This window comes from Oreochromis niloticus, linkage group LG3 (assembly GCF_001858045.2).
Source record: "Oreochromis niloticus isolate F11D_XX linkage group LG3, O_niloticus_UMD_NMBU, whole genome shotgun sequence".
NCBI lineage: Eukaryota > Metazoa > Chordata > Actinopteri > Cichliformes > Cichlidae > Oreochromis > Oreochromis niloticus.
This window is the reverse complement of record NC_031967.2, coordinates 21,211,166-21,233,161: the sequence shown is the minus strand read 5'-3', so window position 1 is coordinate 21,233,161 and position 21,996 is coordinate 21,211,166. Positions and strand designations below refer to the sequence as shown.

The 21,996-nt window shown below is 39.0% G+C and overlaps 2 protein-coding genes and 1 long non-coding RNA gene across 3 annotated transcripts in view; 1 reads left to right on the top strand and 2 right to left on the bottom strand.

The window, feature by feature from the left end:
• Positions 1 to 21,996, top strand: part of LOC109198185 (low affinity immunoglobulin gamma Fc region receptor II-b) — a 997,390-nt gene that overhangs the window by 247,309 nt on the left and 728,085 nt on the right. The gene's annotated exons all lie outside the window — the stretch shown is intronic.
• The window catches only part of LOC109201287 (obscurin), a 493,328-nt gene that overhangs the window by 121,884 nt on the left and 349,448 nt on the right, over positions 1 to 21,996 (bottom strand). The gene's annotated exons all lie outside the window — the stretch shown is intronic.
• Positions 3,491 to 6,364, bottom strand: LOC112846473 (uncharacterized). Its single transcript, XR_003219458.1, has 3 exons — positions 6,152 to 6,364; positions 4,291 to 4,551; positions 3,491 to 3,660 (listed from the first exon to the last, which is right to left on the bottom strand). It is a non-coding gene; the product is annotated as an uncharacterized LOC112846473 (long non-coding RNA).

Here is a 21,996-nt window from a genome sequence, read left to right as displayed (position 1 = left end):
AATTGGTATGGCCCGGATCTGGCCCATACAATGTGCTTACACATGGCCCACATACCGCAAAGAATGACGGTCCTTTGGTGGCCCAGATCAGGTTTGCCAGATGTGGGCCAGCACAAGGCCAGTTGCAGACACACTGGTGGTCCTGTGCCATCCCATGTGTGGATTACCTGTCAGGCCTGGCCCATATCTGGATGACATACGTCTTATCATGTCAGAAGTCAGCCAGCAGTGGCAGCTTGATACCAGATCCGGGCCAGACCTGCTTGCTATGTGGGTGAATTTATCGATTTTTTTTTTAGGCAAAAGAATTTAAACAAAATCAAAGTCAAGCAGTGAAAAACTGTTGTTATGAATCAAAAAGCACATTCTTCTTTTCCACATGTTAGATGAAATAGTAAAGAGTGGAGTGTGTTTTAATGCATATTTAAAGTGTTGCAGTCACACGTTTCTAGGATCATTACCAAAACTGTCTTTTAATAATTTTACAAAGAGCACAGGCAGCGGAAAAACAGAACAACACAACCAAAGTTGTTGATATCAGGAAACAGACCAGTTTACTGTTGTTTAGTATAACAGTATAATACTGTAAAGGGAAAAATAATGAATGGATAATTCTTATTATGGGATGATGCCACACGGTTAGCTGAGAGGTCAGCCACAGAAAGTGGTTATAAGATTGTAGCTCACACAGCCCCGATCATTGTGTTCTTTCTTCTTAGAGAATGAATACTTGTTCAAACAAGCATAGAAAGTTTTTCTCAGCAAACAGCAGCAAGATAAAAACTAAAAGGAGCAACGTAAGATAACTGAGGAGGAGTTTGATCAGTAAACAGAGAAGAAGGTCTCAGAAATAAAAGAGTTTGACATCTGGACAGAAGAAAAAAGAATACAGACAACAAAGGACAGAGAGACAGTCTTGACTTTAGACAACTCAGGAGAAGATGAGTGACTCTGACCAGAAGAGCAGAAAATCAGATGTCTGAGAAAAAGTCTGAGCAGAAAACTGAGAATAAAATATTCTAAAAGACAGCTTGGAAACTCAACAGAGGAGATGAACTGAGATGAACTTTGACTTAAAGCAACTGAGCAGCAACTTGGCAACTGAACAAGAGCAAATTAATGTCTATATGAAACTGACAGACAGTTTGGCAACAGAATAGAAAACAAGTAATTCTCAACAACTGAGCAGAATAACATATTTTGATTAACATTAAACCATCAGAAATGTTTACATGAACCAAATCAGTAAAACTGGAAGATGGAGGATGGCAAACATGCAAAAAAAAAAAATCAGTTACTGAGCAAAATTATTGTGTAAAAATGTCACATCAGGTGTTCAGCATTAATATGGACACAGATGTAACTGTCTGTGAAGCTAGATTTAAGAAATAAGGTCCTAAAGGTATAAAAACACAGGTATCGCCATCTTCTGTCAGTACAGAGCATGACATCACTGGGTTGGTTGGTTAGTTTCAGTCAAAAGACTCACATTAGGTTGTGTTAGGTAACTAATAACAGAACCAATAACTTGAGGAAAATAAGGAGAGTAAAACATCAGTTTAATGGGGTCACTGGCTGCACCTCGTGCCTGTCCCATCTGTGGCTTCCTGTTGGAGAACAATAACATTTATTATAAAAACATCGTCTGCCCTCGATGTAAAGTGAAGTTCTGTTCTGTGTGTTTGAGTCTTTACAGAGAGTGTAAAGTTAACTGTACCTTTTAGGATTTGTTTAGGAGGTGCAGCCCTCAGACACACCTCTGCACCTGTGTGAAGGAAGAAATTATCCTGATTTACTTTCATTGATTTAAACATGTGGTCTCTGATATACACATGGTATCATTTGTTATGTGTTCTGTATTGTGAAGATTTTTGGTGCAAAACATGTGAAAATGAAATGAAACGTATTTTCGTCTTTTCAAAATTAAGTGGTCTAATCTTCAGAGTAGGTGATACAGAGCTGAGCTTGGCAACTGGAGAAAAAGCTTTTGTGTAAAACTGGTTTCAAAGTAGCTGTTAGTCAGCCAGCAGGTGATAAAAACATCCAGGAAGCTCAGACTTTGTATCCAGTGTCTCTGAACATTATGTGTTTCTGTGAGGTGGAGATCTAACAAACCAAAAACTGCATGAGACTGTTGTGACTGTACCTGCGGCGCCCATCTTCATTATAGTAAACAGCACTCTCCTCTGGTGTGTCGTGATCCCCTGTGAAGATGATCAAAATCATCCACAAAGGAAAAAAAAGATGTTTTTGAAGGATGTTTGTTTTGTTTTTAAGCTGCTCGGTTTTTCTGGACTCACTCTTTGTTCTAAGATCTTTAAAGTCATTTAAAGAGGAGGTGACATTTTCATATTCATCTGCTCCTGAAATGTTAATAATTTTATTTACGGGACTGTAAAAACATGTCGCATGGAATTAGTTTCATTAAATCAAAATAAGTTTCATCTTAAACTGCTCTGTGCTTTTCAGCACATATACTGTACCATTTCTGTTTTTCACTTGTGTGACTGATTCATAGACGTCAGCAGTACCTAAAGAAAAAAACAAGCCAGGCTCACATTAATCATTTTATTACAGTTACACTAAAGATCAGAGCAAAAACAGAAACACTGTGAGTCAAAACCAGGACTGTAAGATCTTTAAATGTTCTTTGAAAAACTGCTGAACACAAACTGAACCTGATGAATGATCATGTTAATGGAGGTTTAATAAAAGTCAATATTAATAATGATAATAAAGATCAGTTTAAATGCTGACCATGTTGAAGAGAGTCGTACACATGAGTTTCATCCTGGTTGACTCCATGATTTGTGGAGGAGCCCGGACTGTGACTCTCAGACTGGATCGACCTAAAACATGAAATAAACACAATAAACTCAAAAGTAACTGATGTTTGTTTAAAATAATAATAAAAAGTATTTTACCAACCTGGTGAAGCAGGAATCTGTGAAAGAGACAAATGTTATTACACATGTTTGTCATGTATAAATTGTTCCACTGATATTTAGTGTCATGAGATCAGAATACATGTATATGTGTGAATAATTAAAGTGTATGTAGTAAATAAACTCTCTAATACAGCATGAAAAGAAGAGGCTCTTACACTTGGACTGTCTGCAGCGATACAACAAGAGCAGGAGAATAATAATGAGAGAGACTCCACAAACCAGTCCAACCATCAACCACACAGGAGATGAAGAGCTGTCAGCTCCTGACACAGTTAGACGAATGACAAACAGTAATAAAATATTAATAAAGTATAATTATATTTTATATTTTACAACATGATTTTATAAAAGTTCTCACAAAATAGATCCAAACTAGATCAAGCCTTAAACAGACAATCTAATGTTCCTTCTCAAGCATGAAAACCATTTACAAAAACACATCAAATGTTTTGATCCTGCTCACCTTTAACTGACATCCAGCTCTGTGCTGACTCTCTTCCTGAGTACTGACACTTGTAGAAACCTTCATCAGACTTTGACACTGCAGAGATCTTCAGCTCCCCTCGGGTATCATTTTGAATAAGTTTGTCATTGTGATAGAAAAACACATTGGAAAGTATTTTTTGTGTTCTCAAACTGCAGCTCAGACTAACAGAAGCTCCCTCAGTCACAGGATGAACAGGACTCACCAGGATAGGACCATTACCATCATCTGTGAAACAATCACACACAATTGTTTCAGTCACATCAGCTGGTGCACACTTTTAGAAAAGCTGACATACAATAATAAGAACAGATTGTAAAAATGCTTTTCATTATGAAGATCTGATCTTGTGTATTTATAACTGCTGTATGAGTCGTACTATACTATACATGCACTATTTTACATGTGACTGCTGTAGTAGTGATGTGTAGTTTCAAAACAGTTGCAGGAGGAGAGGACGAAGCAGAATAGTTCATAGAGCTGTGCACAGTGAAAGTAAAATAAAGAAGGTTTGCAACTCTGAACTCCCTGACTGGTTCTGCACTGAGGAGAACTCACACACAGCACAACCTTTGATACAGCTGCACATTTTTACATGATTATCTTTAGGAAAAAAATCTTTGCTGACAGACACGTTGAGCTTTTTAGAGGTTTAAATACCCAGCTTTTTTGCTCTCTCCACATTTTGCAAATTGGATTATGAAAAGATCGAGTGAAATGAGGCCAACAGCCAAAATATTTTGATCCTTTAGTGCCTAACATTGTCTGAAATTCTCATTTTTGTTTGTTCCGCCACATAGAATTACTTCACATACAGCAAAGCTGGGACAAATGAAAAAACAATGTATAATAACATACTCTGTACAGTGATGTTGACTGCACTGCTGAACTCTCCTGATCCAGACTCACACCAGTACACTGCAGCATCTGACTTTGATGTGTAGATTAAACATGTGGATCCAGTCATTTTCGTACAGACAGAGTACAGTTGGCCGTCCTCAGAGAACTTCATCACTCTCCACTCAGTGAAGTCTCCCTTACAGGTCACTGAGACAGAGTCAAAGGTGAAGTGTTGCACTCTGTCAGGACTCACTGTGAGAGACGCTGCTGAATGAACATCTGGAAACAACATGCAGTGAAGAGACAAAGCTCACAGATGTTAGGATTCAAAATATCACAGTGAAAATATTTGTTTGTTTGAAGCTTTTGTTCTAAAGATCAGTGATAATATTTCAGTAAGATGCAGTGTTTGTTTGGTCAAACCATGATCTTTATTATGAAAACTTTATTATCTATATTTTAAATTCAGTGGTCCAGAATTAAAAACAAATCAGAAAACCCACATAAAATAAAAATTAAACATTAAAAATGGAAAGAATTTAAACAAATATTTTTTTTCTGTATGAAGGAAGTTGTACCAATGTCTCCAGAGTACTGTCTCCTGAAGCTGGAAACATTTCACTGCCACTGAACCATCTGGGTCTCTCAGTAATAATCTCACAGCATCATTAGAAGCTACATTAGAAGTTTCTGTAAACCTGCTTTCCTACAGTTTGTCCACAGTGTGCATGTTTGTTGTTGCACAAGCAAATATCTTCATCATCATGTCATGTAATAAGATGTCTGACATTTGTGACCTTATTACAGACAGTTCTAACATCAGCAAATCTTACATGTTTGTTCTCTTTGCTTCTACAAATCATGACAGCACTCTTACAACACTCCACATCAAAAGCAGAATATGTGTGAAGGAGCTGCTGGAGCAGCCAGACAGGTGAAAATATTCTTACAGTTCTAAGTACTGGGTCCATTGCACTAGGGGGTCACAGACCCAGATCCTATCACCTCTGTTGTTCAGGGCAACTTGTACACTCCCACACCCCTACACGTGTCTCTACTTCTCCTAATCACCCTGCTTTATATATATTGTGTCACTCTGTTAATGTTTGTCGATTTTTATTTTATTTATTTATTTAACCAGGAAGATCATGAATCTGTTAAGTTCCTGCCCCGTGTCTCCTTCCATCTGCCTCACTGTGTGCATTTTGGTCATCCTCACACACTCTCTGACATTATCATAGCTCTTAATAAAAAATATTTAATATTTCTGCAGAATTCTTTCTAAAACTTTTCATATTATACTGGCCAAGTTAAAAACATATAATTATCAGGACTTTATCAGCTTTAACCCTGATCAGCACTAATAGAACAGACAACACTGAGTCTGACAACAAGCCCTGAATCACAAATACAGTAAAATAAATGGAAAACAAAGGAGCCGAATACTGACATGTTTAAGATGATCCTGACTTTTTTTTATCTTTTTCCATCTCTGAGTGAAGTTAGCTCTCTATCTTTTGTCTCCCTGTTAAATACAGCAGCTGGACCTTTAGCTAGCACTCTACCTACAAACTTTTTTTTTTTTTTTTTGCTGTATGTTTGTATGTTTGTATGTTTGTTTGTATTTGAAATTAATTGCTATTTAAAAACCGTTGCAGCTCTGAGTCATTATTTTCAGTGTTTTCCACCTGATACAGATCACCCTGAATACACTTCAGTATTTTGCTGTAATGTTTCTGTCATAGTTCTGTAATATTGTCTGTTTCACAGATTCCTGCTACAGTGCACAAGGTATTTTGCAGCTGAACTTAGTGAAACATAGGTCATTTTTAATCACAAAACATGAGCTTATTGAAATGACAGAGAGAAACAAACTGACCTGCAGACCAGAAAAACTTATGTTTACTGTAATAAGTGTGATACTCTGGGTCTCCTCTTCCAACTCTGCACACATATCCTGCTGTGTGTGTCTGTCCATGAATGATGTAGGAGTCCTGTGCAGTCCCACTGCCATCAGGTAGCAGCTCATAACTGGAGGATTTCTCTGATAGATCAGGAACAGCTTTATACCAGTAGAAGATCCATCCTGCAGACGGATGTTCAACCTCACAGTTCAGAGTTACTGAGGCTCCAGGACTCAGCCATGATGGAGACACAGTGAGGACAGGACAGGGTTCATCTGTTCAAGAAAGATTTTCTCTCAGTGAACATGTAGTACAGTCTCTGAACAGTGAGCTCAGTTTATACAAAGAATAATAATCTCAGTCTATATGAACAGAAACACATTTTACAAAGTGTTCAAACAGCTTAAAGCAAATATGACTTACTGTCAGAAACTGTCAGTGTGACTGAATCACTCCACTCTGTTGTTTCATGCTGTGAACTTTTCATTCTGCCCTTACAGCGATAGTTTCCACTGTTGGATGATGAAGCAGATCTAATCCTGTATTCACTTTGATTTGGAGGTTTTATGCTGCTGTTTGTTTCCCACTCATAATCCCACTCAGTGTCTCCTCCATGGATCTCACATCTGACAGTGATCGTCTCTCCTCTGTATATCTCAGACCAGTTTGGATACAGAGTCACAACAGGCCTGTTTGAGGCTGTTAATGTTCAAGAAAGTACAATAAAAACACATGAATGACAAAAGGTTCAGTTACCATCAGATGTAGTGCTTTGTAGGAAGTTACATTTAAACTCACCAGTTGTGTCAATCCTGACTGACTCACTGTCCTCTGTGTAGTAAACTGGTTCTCCTCTTCCTCCTCTGCAGCTGTAGAGTCCTCCCTCTGAGACACTGATTTGTTCATTTGTCAGAGGTTCATAAGGTTTCCTGTTTCTGTACCAGTAGTATTTCCATCCAGATGATGATGATGATGGTTTCACTGAGCAGGTCAGGGTCGCACTGCCCCCTACTGGAACAACTGTCCTATCAGCTCTCAGTTCAGCCTTTGGTTTAGCTGCAGTTCAGTTTAGAACAAGAACATAAAAGTAAAAATGACTGAATCAGAACAATTTAAAGAACTGGATGACAGTGAAATGATAACAGTTTGATCAACACTATGGTTTATTTGTATTTACAGTTAATTACATACGTGCATGTTTCAAATAATTTATTTGAAGTATGAGTGAGTTTATTGATCAGTAATGAGAAAGTAACCCAGGTTATTAAGATCTGGTTGTATTTTGAACAGTTGAGAATTGCTCCTAAATGAGTGTGAGCAGTTATGGTCATAGTGTTTCCAGTTTAGGTTTTAGTTTAGCCCTCGCCACTGTTAATGTTGTTTTGTTTTGCACTTTGTAATTAGCCCTTTTTGCTTAATCTGCGCCCAGGAACCAAGTCATGAACTTACAAGCCATGTTCCTATGGACAAGTATGCTAAGAATGTCATTCATGTGGCAGAACCAGCCCCTTTGTCATGTTTCAAGACTGAAAAGGCTATGTTTTGTAGGACTGCTCTAGCTGGTTCTAAGGCTAAGATTTAGCCTTGTAAACAATGTTTTCATAGAAAATTGTGTAGAAAATGTTTGCTGTGAGGCCAAACTGAGCCTCTGTGGGACAGAAACCTGGATCAGGTTGGATCCAGAGGCTGGGTCGGAGGTCTCAATCTGCTCTGGATCCCCAGAGGAGCTCGTTTCAGCCTCCACTGGGGTCGCAGAGGAATCTGCGCAACAGCTTTCAGTGTTAGCTAGGGGTTCTGGAGAACCCACGCAGCCACTGGTGACTTCCACGCCAGCCGAGCCTGTCTAGCATCCTGCCGCATCACCTGCAGCGTCACCACCTGGTGCGTCAGCTGTCTGTTCTGGGGAGTCCGCCTAGCCAGCTGTTCAACCACCTGCGGCTGCCACGCCCTCATCTGGTCCTGCCTCGCCTGGTCCTGCCTCGCCTGGTCCTCCTTTGTCTGGTCCTGCCAAGCCATGTCCAGTGTGCCTAGCACCTGCCAAGCCACGTCCATGGCCTGCTCGTTCATGCACATGCGGCTGGCGGCCGGTTCATGCACACACCGCTGACAGCCGCCAGCCAACCCACCAGATAGTCCTCGCACACGTCACCGCCGGTCGCCAGCCTATAGCCGCCAGAGGACTGTCAGCCACACCTACACTGCAGCCATCGTTCCCTTCCACGTGTCCGACCTCCAGACCTGCTTCGCCACACTCACTGCCGCCTTCCCCACAGTTGGCCTCCTGATCTGCTCCAGTGCCACTCCTGGCCCTGCGGTCAGCCTCCTGACCCACCTGATTATGGACTCTTGTGCTACCGACCTCCGGGTCGACCCCTGGAATTATGTGCTGGACTCTTGAGTTGTTGTTATGGATTTAGGGCTCCAGTGTTTTGTTTTGTTTGTTTGTTTTTCAGTTAACTGTGTTTTATATTCTTTTGCTGTGGAAGCTGACATTTCCTGTCGATGTGCACAGATGTCTTTTGGCCACACTAATAAGCATGGTGAACATCACCGCTGACATTACAGGGAGCAGTTTGGATGTGATTTCCAGCTGAGCTGTTAGGAATGCTGGGAACAAGATGTCAGTGTTTGTGTAGCACAACAGGCCAGGTTTATTAGCCGAGTGCCTATCTTGTCATTGAAACCTGAGACTGTTGAACCTTAATGGTGATCCACGGCTAGGAGATCTGGACCTCCACTGAAATCTTCTGTTCCTGATGGATCAACTGATATTCCAGAGATCAGGAAGCTGACTCACACTTCTGAACTGTGGTAGGACTCCACCATAATCTGTGTTACTACGACACACAGAGGACTTAATCCAAGAACTGATTCCAGATCAGACTGTGACTGTGAAAGGTTTCTCTGTAAATCTGTGGACAGCTGATTTTGTGCTTTCAGTGTTGTAATTCCATTCATTGTGTTGGTGTTGTACTGGTAACTCACTGTGTTACTGATTATAACTAACCAGCCACTCTGCAGGTCTAGTGAGTGAACTGAGTCAACTTATATTGATCGGAGTTTGAAGAGCAGCTGAAAGAAATCTGGTTAACCCTGAAGGAGCTAACACAGGTTAACTTCAGCATTTGTTCTGCACTTCATGTATTAGAGCTGCACAGCAGAGAAGTTACTGTGGTATGTTTTTTTCTCTTTACTGTGAATAAAAAGCTGCTTTTCACAGTTTTTGTTACCAGACTGAAAACAAAACAATTTCCTGAGCAGCACAAAAGACTAGGGATGGGAATCGAATCCCAGTAGTAGTAATTCCTCAGAGTTGTTAGTCTGCTTGCCTTATTGGTTCCACTTGTGATACAATCAGTTGATTTGAGTTTGTGTGTGTCACGATATGCAAGGGCAGATTGTATGGAGTGAATGAGGTGTGGACCGAAGCGCAGACAAACAGAAATTTAAGTGGATGTTAAAAAAAGGCAACGTTTTATTTGGCTAAATAACAGTACTAACGGAAACTAAACTGAATTAAACTAAATATTACATACTACTTGAAAATGAGGGAATACACAACAGGAGGGAGATGCAGCTGAACCTAATCTGGCATTACAAGACAAAGGGGAAGCAAAACTCAGAAGACGAGACTGTCAAAGTAAAACAGGAACCAAGAGACATTCACAAGGATGCAGAGTTAGCACTGTGATGTGGCCACACGTTCTCACTCCTTAAGCGTAATATTTTACGCTAGGTGACAAATCATCAACATTTTACACTTTCGGGTACCCAACACGTTCCTAAATGATGAGATCGGAAAAAATGACAAAACATGAGAACCGTTTGGACTCAATCTACACATTTTCGTTCATTTTCTTAAAATTGCTTTCAAAAACACTATTTCATGTCATTTCTGTGATGGTTAAGGTTAGGAATAGGGTTATGGTTAGGGTTAGGGATAACGTTACGTTTAGGGCTGGAATACATGGCTGGAACGTCTATTACCAACGGGACCATCATTCCACTGAAATTCATCCATAACCCGCCGCGTACCATCAGAACGCAGCAGGTCACCTTTCGCGTTCCTCACGAACGCCGCGGGACGTGACAAAACGTCGGTATGCTACGCCCCGGGAGTGAGAATGGGCTGGATGTGGCTACATGAGTGGCTAGGGAAATCATGGTTACATGAAACACGGAGACAAGAGTAACTAAACGTGGGACAGGGAAAGCATAGTGACAAAAAATTAGGAACTATAAATATAACATAAGCAGAAAACAAAGAGAAGCAAACCTACACTAGAGACATGACAGACTAAACCTAGGAGGCACAGGAAATAAACCTAAAAACTAGAAATCACCAAAATATAACCAGAAACTAACTGAAACAAAGTATATTAATAATCAAAAAACACAAACACAGAGTCACAAGACTCCGGACCATGACAGTGTGCTGGAGGAGGAAAATGGTGGCACAGCCTACAGTGTGGATATGGACATTTCTTTTATTTTTATTGCACAAAAGAGATCAAGATGTTAAAATAGAGACTGCATCCAGGATAGAAACAGTTGCATTATACTGCTAACACAACGTTGACTCTTCAAAAGCACCTACACAGACAGCATGCTAATGCTCAGCTAGCCAAGAACCCAGAGTGATAGCTGCATATATGCTGACCCTAGCCCAGCAGCTAGACCTTAAGTTTCAACAGGTAACTAACTAATGAGAATATGTTTTCATATTCATGTTTCTACACTAGTGTTAGAAGAGGACCTCGCTTTAAAGCCTCTATTTGCTGGCTGTGTTGTCATACCTAAATACTAAGGGATTTGTGTTGGTCTGCGGCAATGTAGCCTATATATTTATACTGATAAATGATCATTATAAGATAATGTGTTTCTAGTAATTTTATGGAGAATCGTGAAAGTGATGCAAAAGTTGTATAATGAATTACTTTCTCGTTGGAGTAACAAAGTACCTTGTTGAATTTATTTTAAGAAAATTGTTCTGTGTTCTGTCATTACTTTATTGAGTAATGACTAGGGATGGGTACCGTTATCGGCACCGGTTCTGACATAAACGGTAGTAACCAGACCGAAATGTAGCACACATTTAGTGGCCGAGCTACAGATTAAAAATGCCCAAGGCGAAGCGGTCAAAAGTCTGGCTGTACTTCACAGCAAAAGATGCAAACTCAGCAGCCTGCAACAAGTGCTTTAAGCTGATACTGTGCAAAGGAGGTAACACCTCGAATCTGATAAAACACCTGGCGACGTATAGCGTTTTTTTAAAAGCCGAGACATGCACCGTATTTGATAGCTTGCTGCAAGACCTCACACCGTGCACATCTACTGCGGGTGTGGTGCCTGTTATCGGACCCGGAGTTAGCAACATCCCCCAAGAACCCGAAGAGTAGAGTCCTGGCCCCTAGTGTAGTGTAGCAGAAATGATGATGGATGATGATGGCAGCAGCAGCCGTTCTTCTCTGCGTGAGTAGCTTAATGTTGTTCGTGTGTAATTTACGTTGAGTAGGCTAACCACGTTATTACATTAATGCATGTAAGGTGAACTAGCAAACACCGTCGTAGGTACATGCGGCTGTCTTCTTGTTTGATGGCAAATACTCCTTCACCCTGGCCAAAAAGGCTAAAACGACCAAAGAAAAAGTGGAAAACAGCTGAACATGAGAGGTTTTTGGACAAAGTTTGTGTTTTTTCCATTGTTTAAGCACTGCTTCCAGCCAAGAGTGATACCATATATGCCCTATAGCTGCAGAAAAGGCTAACATTGTTATCTTTTTACAAAAAAACAGGTAAACATGAGAGGTTTTTGGACAAAGTTTGTGTTTTCCATTCTTTAAGCACCGGTTTGAGCACCGTTTAAGCACCGGCACCGTTTCAAAAGTACCGGTTTGACATCGGTATCAGATAAAACCTAAACAATACCCATCACTAGTAATTACCCCAATACTGACCACAACAAAGAAGGGAAATGCATGCAATTAATTTGCACTTTAATTGTAATGTCTTTAATATCCCAATGAGAATCGATAGGAAAATCAAATTGGAATCAAATTCATAAGTCTTATCGATAATGGAATTGGATTTGTGAAATTCTTACATATTCCCATTCTTACAAAAGACAGATACAAAGCTTCAAGAAAAATAAATATTCTTGCTTATTTTGTTAACAAAAATAATATGGATGAAAGATCTTTAACTTACATGATACAGTCAGTATGACTGAATCACTCCACTCTGTTTTTTTATATTGTGAACTTTTCATTCTTCCTCTACAGCGATACTTTCCACTGTTGGATGATGAAGCAGATCTAATCATGAATTCACTTTGATTTGGAGGTTTTATGATGTTGTTTGTTTCCCACTCATAATCCCACTCAGTGTCTCCTCCATGGATCTCACATCTGACAGTGATCGTCTCTCCTCTGTATATCTCAGACCAGTTTGGATACAGAGTCACAACAGGCCTGTTTGAGGCTGTTAATGTTCAAGAAAGTACAATAAAAACACATGAAAGACAAAAGGTTCAATTACCATCAGATGTAGTGCTTTGTAGGAAGTTACATTTAAACTCACCAGTTGTGTCAATCCAAACTGACTCACTGTCCTCTGTGTAGTAAACTGGTTCTCCTCTTCCTCCTCTGCAGCTGTAGAGTCCTCCCTCTGAGACACTGATTTGTCCATTTGTAACAGGTTCATAAGGTTTCCTGTTTCTGTACCAGTAGTATTTCCATCCAGATGATGATGATGGGCTCACAGAGCAGGTCAGGGTCACACTGCCCCCTACTGGAACAGCTGTCCTATCAGCTCTCAGTTCAGCCTTTGGTTTATCTGCAGTTCAGTTTAGAACAAGAACATAAAAGTAAAAATGATTGAATCAGAACAATTTAAAGAACTGGATGACAGTGAAATGATAACAGTTTGATCAACACTATGGTTTATTTGTATTTACAGTTAATTACATACATGCATGGTTCAAATAATTTATTTGAAGTATGAGTGAGTTTATTGATCAGTAATGAGAAAGTAACCCAGGTTAATAAGATCTGGTTGTATTTTGAACAGTTGAGAATTGCTCCTAAATGAATGTGAGCAGTTATGGTCATAGTGTTTCCAGTTTAGGTTTTAGTTTAGCCCTCGCCACTGTTAATGTTGTTTTGTTTTTCACTTTATAATTAGCCCTTTTTGCTTAATCTCCGCCCAGGAACCAAGTCATGAATTTACAAGCCATGTTCCTATGGACAAGTATGCTAAGAATGTCACAACAGGCCTGTTTGAGACTGTTAATGTTCAAGAAAATACAATAAAAACACATGAAAGGCAAAAGGTTCAATTACCATCAGACGTAGTGGGTTATAGGAAGGTACATTTAAACTCACCAATTTTGTCAATCTTGAGTGACTCGCTCCACTCTGTGTATTGAATTGGTTCTCCTCTTCCTCCCCTGCAACTGTAGAGTCCCTCCTGTGAAACACCGATTTGTCCATTTGAGTAGAAAACCGCATTCAGTGAAGTCACAGTTTCATGAGATTTGTATCTTTTCCAGAAGAATTTCCATCCAGATGACGAAGGGTTCATTGAACAGGTCAGGTTCACACTGCCCCCCATTGGAATAGCTTTCTTGTCACTACTCAGTTTGGGCTTTCGTGTATCTGCATCTTCAGTTTAGAGAAAGAAAACATAAAAGAAAATCACTGAATCAAAACCATTTCCAAAATATTAGATAAATTTCCCGGTTTGTTGAGTCTCAATTTCTGCTACAACAAAATGTTAGGGTGAAAATTGGGTGTCGACAACATGAAACATGAAAGCAGGGATGATGATATTGTTATTATTATTATTGTTATTATTAGTAGTAGTAGTATTATTATATGTAACAGATGTAACATGCCTGGAACACCTCACCCAGGAGGCATCCTTGTCAGATGTTTGACTGACCTAAACTGGCTCCTTTCAGTGTGGAGGAGTAGCGGCTCTAATCTGAGCCTCTCTCGATTGGCCATGCTCCTCACCTCTCTAAAAGAGAGGCCTGCCACTTTTTGGAGAAAGCTCATTTCCACCGCTTGTATTGATCTTGTTCTTTTGGTCACTCCCCAAAGCTCTTGACCATAGGTAAGAATGGGGACATAGATCGACTAGTAAATCTAGAGCTTTTAGGGTCAGCGCTCTCTTCACTACAATGGACCAGTACAGCGTCCGCATCACTGCAGCTGCGGTATCAATCTGTCTACTGATGCCCCGCTCCCCTCTTCCTTCACTTGTGAAAAAGATCCCGAGATACTTGAAACTGCCTGAAGTGGAGGAGTTTTAACTCGCATCATAATTCTGTCTTTAATAATTACGAACAAAATCAATGACAAAGGGCAGCCCTGGAGGATTCCAACATCTGAGTCCGACCTATTGCTGGCAATGCAAACCAAGCTCTTGCAACAGTTGTATAAGGATCAAATAGCTTGTAGCAACAGGCCAGACAGCCCATACTCCCAGAACACCTCCCACAGAACACTCTGAGGGATATGGTCGAATGTCATCAACAGGTTCTACTAGTGGACAGTCGCTCCTTTCCAGCATCCTGGTATACAGTTTCCCAGGGAGGCCGAATAGTGTCTGGAATTGCCAGAATCCAGAAAGTCCAAATGTCCCTTTCCTTGTCTTCTTTGAACTCCTCCCACACCCAGGTTTTTCCTTCAGCCACTGCCCAAACCATGTTTTTCTTTGCCTGCCACTACCGATCAGCTGCCTCCAAAGTCCCACAGGCTAACCCAGAGGTTCCCAAAGTGTGGGGCAGAGCCATTGCAGGGGGGGGCGCGGTATGAAAAGAAAAAAAAAAGAGCGCTTGGACACTGTGGACAGGTTTTTGACGGGGCTCCCACATAAACGTAAAGCAGGAGATGAAGCATCGCCGAATATGTTTCCAAACCAACTTTCTTCCAAGCCAAAGACAGGAAAATATGGTGAAGCATATCTTCCCTTTGGCTTCACCTGCACAAGTGCCAAGGTAGGTCTCCCCTGCAAAATTAGTTTCCCTGCGTCGGGAGCAGCGCTGGGCTCTCCAAATCACGGACAAACAGGATCCCAGCTGTTTATGTGTTTAAACCCATTTTGCACAGAAAGACATTTTTTGAAAAATGTATTGATAGCAATGTTGAATATTATTACACAGGAAAAAAAACAACTACACGTAAAATAATTACACCATGACGCCTCTGCCTTTCTAAATGGAGGGACAGTAACTGAGTGTGTGTATGTAAGCGTGTAAAACCTGAAGATAGTCAGATTAACAATAACAGTATTTTGTCTCTATCTGCCATTCTGCAATTCATCTCATGTAAACAATAACGTGGCGCACAGCGTGACATGAAAAGAGGCACATACCTTTGACGTTGCGTGACAACTCAACTCTGTATTCCTCGTCCACACGTAAACGCAAAAAAGGAGTTTTAAAAAATCTCCGTTTTCGCTGAATCGCAACGCCGTTTACGTGTTGACGAAAAGCCCAAATGCATAGAAACAGCTGAGTTTTCAAAAATACCCGTGTAGGTGTGGACGTAGCGTAAAAGAATTAATAGTATATTTTATTACTACCTGTAATTTATTGCCGTTTACTTGTATTTGCTTAATTGTTTACTAAATGTTTGAGGTGTGAAATAAACCGCAATGGAGTTTGTAAACAAAATATGGGTGTGTGTGTTTGGAGGATGTGTTTGTGCTGGGGGGGATAGGTGGTGGGGGGGGGGTGGGGGGGGGGGGGGGGCGAACATTTTTCTTGTAAAAAAGGGGGGCCTGGCAAAAAAAGTTTGGGAACCACTGGGCTAACCAAGCCCGATAGGACTCCTCCTTCACCCTGATGGCTCCCTTCACTTTTGCAGTCCACCAGCTGGTTCGGAGGTTACCACCAGGATAGGCACCAACCACCTTTCAGCCACAGCTCAGTGCACCACCCTCAGCAACAGGGATTACCTGGTGTTCCTGGGATACACAACCCTCTGCTACGATGAGGTAGCAAGACACAGAGTGCATATAACAATAATAATAATAAAAATAATACACGTTAACTGGACTGTGTAAGTGCCTGGCTGTGACTGGCTCGAGCCAGAGGACCTCAGTATAAAGAGCAAATGGCTTTCCACTTACAGAGGAAAATTTGCCCAACCAGTTGCATAAGTGTTATGTTGTAACTTTTAACGTTTGATCTGCGTCTTGAAGACGTAAGCAGCAGTGAGCTGCCATTTATTTTCAAACTGTTTTCTCCTCTTGTGGTCAGTCTTGGGAGGTTAACTATTGTTTTTTTGGTTAATTTCTTTTGGGTTTGTAATCTCAGTTTACAGTAGACAGTTCTGTGTGTTTCTCATTTTGGGTTAAGTCCTCTGTTAGTAAATCTGTGGAATAATCAAAACATCTATTCTTTATTTAAATGTTGTTTCTGTGCCCCCTTGTGACTTGGGGATAACTGATGCGTTTTCATGTTGGATCTCAGCTTCAATGACAGGACATAAGATGTAAATGTAATCACACATTTATAAAGCACTTTTCAAAGTCCATATTTTAAAGTGCTCTATAGGAGCAACAGAATAAAGTAGAATAAAGTGACAAATAGAGGAAAAGGTCAGTTAAAAGAATTTCTAACAAAGACAGGGGATTTTATTAGATAATACGGGACTGCCACAGACAGTAGTTGCAGTTTAAAGATGAACAGTGTATAACTGCTGCTATGATTATCCTTTCTACTCTCAGTGTGGCTGTGAGTTTAATGCTCTTGGGTTTAGAGCAAAAATAAAACAAAGCATGGTTTGTTAAGTAAGTCTTGTAGATGCCTCCATCAGAAATAGTGATCACAGCCTCTGAGCTCAGTGGAACAAAGAAAGTCTGCAAACCCACCACATCTGTCACACACATATTCCAGCTGCAGGTTTATTTCTCCCCTTCTTCTGCAACCTTGACTTCAAAACTAGGTGAATACCTGAGAATGACCAGATGAGCCCACCTTGCATGAACTTGCATGAATTAAGTACAGCTCCACACACATTTGCAAATCTGCCACAGCAGAAGTGCAGCAAAAGTCAGGTTTAAATAGACAGACAGCTGAAAAGCTGATGAGTTGTAATTTGATTACTTGCCTGTATTTTCAATGCTTTAAGCAAAATTTTAAGACTGTTCAGACATTATGCATGCTTACAGATTAATTTACACATTTAGTCAAGATTTAAATTTTTCTTTTTTGCCATTATAAAAAAATATAAAATGTAATTTATTTTTACCAATTTAAGAAACAAATTTCATCACTCTAAATAAAAATTACTTATTGATTATACACAGATTGAAATACGCACACAAAAAGTCACTATCATTCAAACACCAAATGACAGGAAAAAAGTATTTTTTGTCCTTTTTCCAGTAGAGCCCATAGACATGTAAATATGTGCCACTGTACAAATCTGTGAAGAGGTGTAAGCCCAATGCAGGAGACAAAATTACATAAATAATAAGGAGCTCTACCAGCTGATCGGTCTTTAAAAAGGGATAACAAAAGAACAAAACAAGTACACTGACAAGGAAAAAAGGAACGATTTGGGCATGACTGGAAATGAAAGACAGCTGAAAACCATCTGCAAAGTCGCAAGTGATATATGTGATATAAAACAATTTCTTACCTTCAGCCATTCCATGGATGACTGTACTGAGCACTAAAATAATGAATAGAACTTCATCAGACATTAAACAACTGACGAAATCAAAATCAATATAAATTAAGGCTTTTTTTTAAAGATGAATCGTAATCATCAAATTTCTGTGCTCCTACTTGTCAAACTAAACAATATAACTAAAATAATTGTAACACAGTGTGTAACTATAAATGATCCAGCATCCAACATTCAGTAAAAAAAACTCACAAGTCTGCTTTGTTCCAGCTCTCAGGTAAACAGGTTAAAGCAGTGACACACTGTAATTCTCACAGATCAGAAATATTTTCATTAATCACTGCCATTCAAACAATGTCAGACGTGTACTTACAGAAAAAGCCCATCATGCAGAGCAAAGAGTGCCCCATCATCACATCCAGCCTGCTGCTCTCTGATCCACAGATAATCACAAACAGCTTTACTCTGCAGGAAAAAGAAAGACAGAAAAGAGTTGTGTATCGTACAGATAAGACAAGAGTATTTTTTTACAGTTTTTTCTTCTGATTGGTGTCTCTGTGCTTCCTTCCCTTTTCCACAAAACTCAAACAGTGCCTGTGGCTTTGACCGCAGCACTTGTGCGACATGTTTAATTTCCTGTGCATTGCAAACATAGATGTTTGTTTCTTGCGTTGTGTTGTTTCCTTTCTCTATAATATACAAATGTGTTCTTTTACTTGAAGTCAACATATTTGACCAGGTCAAGTTTTTTTATCATTTAAACTCTGACAAGTTTTTGCAGCGTCCTGTGTATCATTATCACGCTGCAATATTCCACTTGCAGCAGACTGGGAGTCACTGGGAGAGGACGTACCAAAACACCTTTTCTGCTTTGCAGGCTGTATTTTAATATTCAGTCTTTTAAATGAAGAAAATTATGAGAAACTATGTTGAAATTCTTATTTCATGCTGCATAAAAACATGTAGATTTTATTTGACTGTTAGCTGAAAGATCATCATACAGTACTGTGGTGAAAAAGGTTCTTTTGATCTCAGCATAGACCTATGAATGTTTTTACCTTGTGGTTAAATTCTGGTTTTAGGTTTGGTTGAGACCCAAACACAGGAGACTAACCTGTGAGTCATCACAAATTCTTCCATATGAAGAACTTGTGATGACCCAACTTACACCCGTCAGTAAACATAAATAAATAAATCAGAATAATACACTCTATGGTTTGACAGAAGTACAGCCAAACATATCAGTGTACACTGATATGTCAGAAGATATTACCCTGTCCCTACAATATGAGTGAATGAACTCTACCATTACCAACACTTATTCATTGTTTTCATTTTTGCTGTGGATTGTAATTATGTGAGATGCCAGGATGTTTTGTTGTGTATCTAATTGTGTTATAATAATTATTCCTTAAAAAATTTTATTTTTATATTTTTACTCATGTTGCCATAGTAACTTTAAAATTTGAATTCATACTTAGTAAATTCACAGAGCATTGCAACAAACCACATGTTGCTTCGTTGTGTTAAACATTTCACTCATAACTGGATCTAACTTCCAGTTCCTCTTTACACATACTGAGGTTAGATAACAAGAATAAAATGACAACACACTCACACCAGAGCTAAAGTGTTTTTAAGAGACATCAAGTTTCAACTCTGTGGAAGTTGTGTCATCTGATTTTTTCGCCAGTTAATAATGCAGAAATGAAAGCACAGTGTCTATAATAAATTTAATTGTTCTTACTATTTTAGTTCTAAAGGCTGATGGAGAAAAACATGATATCACTGAGGGGTTTTTTAAGTGCAGAGATGGTGCAGATAAGCCTGTAGCTGTGTGAGAACTTTCAGTTATACTTCATGGTTTGTGAACCAAACCACGTACAGACTGACTTTCAAAAGGCCACGAAGTTTTATTCATTCATGTTCATGTTTGGTCACAGAAGCACAAACGTCTTAACTTGCAGCTAAAATCTTGCCTCTCCATGTTTGTTTGTTTGTTTTGCGTGTGTTTTTTTTTTAAGTAATGTTGTGACCTATATGTGGAAATATTTCTTCTGTTTTTTGGGTGAGATTATTTCTAAATTATTTCTCCTAAAAATGTGAGATTTAAAGTAAGAATTGCTTTATGGTGCTCAAATGGTGAAACAATAAAAATACAGATCAAACTGAAAGATTTATCACCATATATTTGATTATTGTACTGTTGAGCCTCATCCTCATCCTCGATGACTTTACATTGTCTTTACTAAGATCAGAAACAAGTGTAGCCAATACAAATATTCATAGCAGCGAATTATTTTGATAAAAGAAAGTAACAGAGACACAGAGCATACAAGTAAATGGTTCTACTTTTATTTATTACACTCTTACTCGATAATAAAGTGACGACATGCAAATTATTAAGCAGAAAAATATAAACAAAAACAGTGCAGTCAGAAACTTCTTCTGTGCTTCTATCTATTAGGTTACAACTCTGAGTTTTATCAGTATTTCAGACTTTTTGATCACAGGCTTTCTTTCTAAAACAGGTGAGCAGGTTTATCTGTTGACAGTCATGCTGAGAAAATGAAACTCGACATTTGGCAAAAAATCTGCTTGATGTCAGATCAGTTCCTATTATTACAAACAGTTTTTTATGTTTCACTGTAAAGCATTATATGTATGTGTGTTTTTCTCCTAACTCTGGGCGTGAAATGAGACATTTTATACACAAAAGAAAATAAAATTCACACTTTATTTATGTGTTAAGTCTTATTTGTAAGTTCGGTCGTCATCAGTTTTTTTATATACTTGATACAGACAACCTGAGACAGCAACAGGAGAGGAGGTCCTTGTATTCACAAGTACCACAGACAGTAATTCTGTTATACAGGAAGTACAAGGAAATATTAAACTGATCTGAGAACAGAAATCACAGTTTAAGCAGCTGAAGAGGCTTAAGTAGAAATAGAAACAGTCCAAATAAATGAATATAATAAATAAGTAAGGGTTGAAAGGGGAGATAAAAGTTGGAATATTTCACTGAAACTATGGCTGAAATGTTAAAAATGTGTTAAAATGACTAAAGTTAAACATAGATTTCTGGAGGCATCACAGACAAAAAATAATAATGACTAAAAATAGTGACAAGCTGTTAAAACTATAAAGACAAATAAATGTGGATTAATAGCTGAGATAGTTGATTAACCACAAGCTGAATGTAAAGTGAGGTGGAAAAGGCTGTAACTAGAGTGCATATTAAAAATAGTTTGGTAAGTTTAATAAAAGTATTAATGTCGGGTTGTTGAGAGTTACAAATCAGACGTAAAGCAAATCAGTAAAACTGGAAGACAAAGGATGGAGAACATGCAAAAAATCAGTTACTGAGTAGAACTGTTGGTGAGAAAAACAAATGTTCATCTTAAGTCACAAATATAATTGCATACATTTCACATATGAACCTGTTTTATATACAGCATGAATGAACTTGATATTTTTTATGTCCCAGCTGTAGATGTTCTGTGGTGAGAGAAAAAAAAAGGTTTATACTTGTGTTTGAGGGAATGAGGAATCATGCTCATTGCTGGATGAATACATGAGAAGCTGGTGGATATCAGCTTTAAGGATGTGTGAGGGGTCACCGACTGCCCCTGGTGTCTGTGACTTCCTGTTGGAGAACAATAAAGTTGAATTTAAAAACAAACATCGTCTGCCCTCGATGTAAAGTGAAGTTCTGTTTTGTGTGATTGAGTCTTTACAGAGAGTGTAAAGTTACCTGTATCCTTACAGGCTTTGTTTAGAAGGTGCAGACAGACTTTGTACCTGTGTGGGGGAGAATATCGTCTGGTTTTACTTTCATGTAAACATCTGGTCTCAGACATCTTATTATTTGTAATTCGTTCTGTGTTGTGAACATTTTTTGTGGAAAACGTGAAGCTGAAACACTTCTCTATCTTCTTCTATATCAGTGAAAAATCATTAATACTTTTTCCTTTTTGTGTGGTTTTAAATTACCTTCACCTGGGATACTTGAAGCAATGCTGTGTTTTGTAATGCCGTTACTCGACTAAATGAAACTGACTGTCAGACAGAGATGAGCTCATGCTTTGTTGTTATTTAATCAAAAATGTATGAGTGGGAATTTTGCATGTATAATATTGAAGGAAGTAATTAGAGTAAAATACAGCTTTATTGTT